The sequence below is a fragment of the Diplotaxodon limnothrissa genome, linkage group LG16, assembly GCF_057381915.1.
Source record: "Diplotaxodon limnothrissa isolate DT_005_m linkage group LG16, D_limnothrissa_male_GT1.1, whole genome shotgun sequence".
Classification (NCBI taxonomy): Eukaryota; Metazoa; Chordata; class Actinopteri; order Cichliformes; family Cichlidae; genus Diplotaxodon; species Diplotaxodon limnothrissa.
The window spans coordinates 9,771,203-9,777,202 of NC_140611.1; the positions used below are offsets into that span (position 1 = coordinate 9,771,203).

General features: G+C 43.1%; 1 pseudogene; it reads right to left on the bottom strand.

The window, feature by feature from the left end:
* Positions 1-4,361: 4,361 nt before the first annotated feature.
* Positions 4,362-5,350, bottom strand: LOC146615751 (uncharacterized; annotated as a pseudogene).
* Between the last annotated feature and the right edge of the window lie 650 nt (positions 5,351-6,000).

Consider the following 6,000-nt stretch of genomic DNA (forward strand, 5'->3'; position numbering starts at 1 on the left):
GAGGAGCCACACAAAGATTATCGAGATGCAGTGGCAGATGTAATAGAGAAAGACACAAGGCTACCTGAAATCTGTCGTCCTATCTGGTCCAAAATCAACATGTAGGAGAATCTGGAATTTTTGATTTTGAGTTAAAAATAAAATATGGGTAAAATGCAGAAATGTTTTCCAGTAAAGTAAAAAAACAAGAGTCGCAATTATAGCTGAATCCATGACACCTGATTGTTTCTACAAGATCACGTCTTTGCTGACAGTTGTCAATGATCTCAATGTGTGAAAAGAACTCACAGTATCTGGAGTTCAAGCTCCTCTTGGCTGAGAAACCAGGGACAAACATGTGAACAAGACCTGAATAATACCAGTGATGAAGAGTTCTCTCCAAAAATCAAGAAAAGGAGGCCCCAACCAGATGAGAGTGTAACAAAATATGATTCACTCCACTTGCCTGAAATGGTTAACAGTCCAAGGCATTTTAGTTGTAGAATGGTTGGGTGCAACAGTAAAACATATGTGAGATGTGGGAAGTGCCAAATGTTCCTTTGTGTCTCCAAATAAAAAAATCACATTACTTCCTCAGATAAATGAATTGACTTTTGTGAAATAGAAAGCCCAGTGCAATCACTTGTTCCTGAACCAATGGCTTCAAATCAAATCAAATCAAATCACTTTTATTGTCACATCACATGTGCAGGTACATTGGTACAGTACATGTGAGTGAAATTCTTGTGTGCGAGCTTCACAAGCAACAGAGTTGTGCAAAATACAATAATGTAAACAAGCAAAATACAAGAATGGCTACATCTGAAACTAATAAATATATGTACAATATATAATAGTATATGCATTTCTGGATGTGTATACTAAATATTTTTCTACGTGTGTGTGTGTGTGTGTGTGTGTGTGTGTGTGTGTGTGTGTACACATATTTTACAAATTAAATAGAGTAAACAATAAATAAAATATATAAAATAAAATATACAGAGTTGAGACATGTGCAAAACAGTGGCATTACTGTACAGTATGGAGTGCATAATGTTAAAGTTCCAGTAGTGAAGCTGAGGTGTCTATGAAGTGTTCAGCAGTCTGATGGCCTGATGGAAAAAGCTGTGGCTTACAGCTAGTGAAGTGTCAGTGACTTCTAAGTTGACCCATGATCTACATTTTTATGATATTGTTATATAAATAAGTTTTAATATCCTGCTTACAAAAATTTCAGTGGAGCATTTAATTTTCTGAAATAGCTCTTGAATTTTGTTAGTTTCACATTCGTGATCAATGAACTCCCCTTGTGCACTGAAGTGCACATGTTGTAAAATTTAAATGAAATTAGTTTTTAAAAAATTGGTTTTTTTATGTGTTTTTTGCCATCCCAACACTTGATTTATCTGAAAAAAAAAATCAAAATAGTTTTTTTTCCCTGGGTCTCAGGAGGATATGTCAGGTTGGGTCTTAGACTCAACCTCTCTGGGTACATCTCAGGCCCTCCAAAGTACGGAGGCCTATTTCCCCTCACCACACTCCCTGCCGGTGGCTGATGCCCTCAGACGTTGGTGTTTTGGTGGTCCTTGTCGTCTGGGGCTGGGCGCTCATGTATGTACCGGCTCACTCCTGGTGGCCGATTGGCAGGGCCTGGCGCCTGTGGCCTGGCTGGGCCCCTTCCGCGGGGTGGGATGCCCTCAGGCCTCTGGCCTCTGGGCCTGAAGCTCGGTCCACTCTGGCACAGCTGGCTGCTGGCAGAGCCCGCGGGCACGCCACTGCAACCCCCTCTGGCCTCTGCTCCGTAGCTGCTGGGTGACCTTTCTTTTGGGGCTCTCCTCAACTCTTCCCAGGAGGGTGGCATGGTTCCCCCCCTTTTGGTGGTCCTCCTTGGGTCCTTGTACTCTGGGGCCTCTGGATATCTGGGGCCTGGATCTCCTCCATACCTGCTCCATACCCTGGTGGACGGGGCTATGGCTCCCCACACTCCCTAGCAGATCGTTACATGGAGAAACCTTTGGAATACAAGCATGCTGATCCACACAGGTATGCACGCAGGTGTACACACGGGTGTACACAGACGCGGACTACACCTTTCTTGGCTGCTGCCTCAAAGCACATTGTGCGCTGTCTATCTTGCGTGCTGCACAATATCGTTTAATATTTAGTATCTACTGTTATCTACTGCTAGCTAGTTTATTGTGATGGTGCTGTTTTTTATTATGTTGCTCTTTTTTTTTGTTTACTTTCTCTTCTGTTTTTTTTTCTCCATACAGGTGATCCAGGTGTTTTGTTTGTTTTTCTTTCTTTCTTCCCCCCTTTCTCACCGTCTCTTCTCCCCTTTGGTTTTCTTTCTCTCCCTCTCTTTCTTTCATTCTTTCTCCCTGTCCTATCCCCCAGTCATGTCTGTCTCGTTTGTAGCAACCGAAAATAAAATAAATTCATAATTATAATAAAGGTCAATCAAATGGACCAATATGGCAAGGCCATGATGATCCACTTGGTAAAATAAATCCGCTTGGCATCTTTCTTGGCCTTAAGACAACAATTCTGATGGCTAAAGATCCAAACGGGACACGAAAAAAAAATAAATAAATAAAAAAGCTTAACAACCGATATATGGAGCGACTGCCTCTTCTCTCCCCCTCCCTCTCCTGCTGCTACTTCAATCATGAAACTGATCAGTGATCAGCTGATCGGCTTTTCTGTCGCGAGTCCGTCTCTCTTGTTTGTTTATCTCCCACTTTGCACCAGAAAGAGGAAACCAGCGGCTGAATAACAGCAGCACGCTTAAGCTTGATAATCTGTTGTTAGAATTTATTCAATCTTACTTTCTAGACCAGGATTATTTTCTACGTAGCTGACGGCTGGTAACTGTGCAGGGGCGGATCTAGCAAAGTTTAGCCAGGGGGGCCAATAGGGCATTAACAGGGAGAAGGGGGCACAAAGACATACTTTTCTTTCTTATTCTCATTTAAAATGTCTAGCTTTTAATAAATAATTATCTGAATCTTACACCCAAAGTTTTAATCTGATGTAAAATGAATAGAAGTCCATTACTGCATATAGTAACTATTAAGTCTAATATACCCTGGTAAGCTATAGTACTTTTTCCTTTGGGAAGGTACCATCTGTGCAGTCTGCAGTTCTGTTGAAGAAATATGTTGAATCTATTTAATTATTCTTGAAAAATAATTTATTTCTGTGCATTTTTTTCACACTGCATCAAATTAAAGTTGATTACGTCGAATAAGCATCATGAGGTGGAGGGTGGGGGGTGGTTCCTTATTTTTTCGTTTGTTTTTTTTCGCTAGGAGTTTTAGAGCCCTATTAGTTAGGTTGCTTACTCTTTAACATACCAGAGTAGGGAGGATGGAGTAGGTTTAAGTTTATTAGATTGATCAGTATTGCTGAACTATGAAATATTTTGGGTGCAGTGCATTTTTTGCATACAGGTATAACAGAATAGCTTTAGTGTTTTTTTGTTTTGTTTTTTTTAACTTGAGTATGAACTTATGCAAAAAGTAGCAAGATATTTAAAAAACAGTTTTATTGATTAAAAAACACACAATATCGGATTCATATTGGTATTGGCCGATATCCAAATTTATGATAACGGTATCGGTATCGGACATAAAAAAGTGGTATCGTGCCATCTCTAATAAATACACACACCAGGTAATTAGGAAATGGCAGACTGGCGGGGACACAGCTGGAACTAATGGACATAATGACACAAACCTACAAAGTAAAACAGGAAACACACAGACTGTTTTACACAACCAACTGGGGACACAAACAGAACACAGAGGAGAGACACAGGTAGGGATGATAGAAACACACAACTCAAACCCTAAGAACAAATACAAAATCAGAATAAACTAGAAAAATGATAATAATAAACTTAAAGCGCTCGGTCACCGACCCAGGACCATGACAGATTACTTACCTGCGGTTTAGAGGGTCAAGCTGAAATTGAAGCAGCCATTGAAAGACGGGAAGAGAGAAAGCTGGCAGCTTGGTCAGCACTAGTGGCCTCTATAATATATGCGAATACATGCGGGTCGGAATCCCTGCCTCCCAGCACACCCATGAATAAACAAATAGCCAATTACAGAAACATGATCAACACAATTGCACACAAACAGAAGCATCGTGGGTCCCTCGTGGGTTTCTTGGCGTCCTATGCCCTGGTCCAACCTCCTATGCCCAGGTGATTAATTTAAGAGGGGTTGTCTAAGGAGATTGACAATAAAAGCGTCTGGACTTGTTTGAGTTGCTTGGAGACGTTTCACCTCTCATCCGAGAAGCTTCCTCAGTTCTAAGGGTCAAATGGTGGAGAGTCCCAGATTTAAACCTAGTGGGACCCCCTGATGATCCTCTACCTAATCACATGAGCCAAGGTGTGAAAGCGGGTGTGAGTCCCAATCAGCCAGGGTTTCGGGTGAGCTCATTGTGAAACCTGGCCCCACCCTATCATGTGATTTCCTGAGGTCAGATGGCCCAGGATGTGAGTGGGCATTAAGGCGTATGGGAAGGGTTCTCAAAACTGGATTATAGATGGCAGACAGTTGATGTCGTAAACCACCGCCAAAGATGGTCACTCACAATGGACATAAATGGCTTCTTTCACTCCTCTTTCAAACCATCTGTCCTCTCTGTTCAAAATGTTGGCATCCTCGAAAGAGTGACTTTTGTCCTCCAGATGCAGATGAACTGCTGAGTCTTGTCCCATGGAGGTGGCTCTTCTATGTTGTGCCATGCGCTTGTGAAGTGGCTGTTTGGTCTCTCCAATGTAGAGGTCTGAGCATTCCTCGCTGCACTGTACAGCATACACCACATTGTTAAGTTTGTGTTTTGGAGTTTTGTCTTTGGGATGAACCAGTTTCTGTCTGAGTGTGTTGCTTGGTCTGAAATGCACTGGGATGTCGTGCTTGGCGAAAACTCTCCTGAGTTTCTCTGATACACCGGCTACATAGAGGATGACAATGTTGTTGCGTCTGTCTTTCTTAGCCTCCCTCACTAGTGTCTGGTCTTCTTTTCTGTACATCTTTGCTAACTTTATAAACACCTAATTAGGATAACCGCATGTTTTAAGTGCTTCCTTTACATGTGTGTGTTCCTTCTTTTTCCCTTCAGGCTTAGAGGGAACATTTTCTGCCCGGTGGTGTAGGGTCCTAATTACTCCAAGTTTGTGTTCCAGAGGGTGATGGGAGTCAAAGAGGAGGTACTGGTCCGTGTGTGTGGGCTTCCGGTAAACTTCAATGTTGAGGTTGCCATTCTCTTCAATGTGCACAGTGCAGTCCAGGAAGGGCAAACAGTCATCCTTTGTGTCTTCCCTGGTGAACTTGATGTTTTTGTCCACGGCGTTCATGTGCGCAGTGAAGGATTCCACTTCTTGTGTTTTGATTTTGATCCAGGTGTCATCTACATACTGTATGTGGCATGCGATCGCGTCATTGACAAAATGTGTGGAACAAGGAGTGGACCCTCAGTGAAAATTCACTCATGCGCCTTTTTGTCGCGTCGGTTGTCACCTGCTAAGAGAAATTATGACATGGGCGACCGGGAACTGCTCGCAGTGAAGCTGGCACTCGAGGAGCGATGTCATCTGCGCCCTTTCATGGTCTGCCTCTGAAAATGCGTAACTGCTCATTAACCACGTTTTTAAATTACATGGCATTTTAGCGGAAACCGTTCCAGATAGGGGTCCACAGTTAGCAGCCCAGGCCTGGAACACGTTTTGCTCTGCCCTGGGAGCCAAACCGTATCTTAGTTCAGGTTATCACCCCCAGACGAACAGTCAGACTGAATGGCTGAACCAAGAACTGGAGACAGTGCTCCGCTGCTTCGCCTCACACAATCCGGCCTCCTGACATCCGCCGCCACTAACCTGTCGCCCTTCGAAGTGGCTTAAGATTATCAACCTCCCATGTTTCCTGAGAAGCACGTGGAGCTGACTGTGCTCGGAGGAACGCATGTGGGTTCCTCATTTGTTTATTCTTGATCCGTCCCTGATTTCTG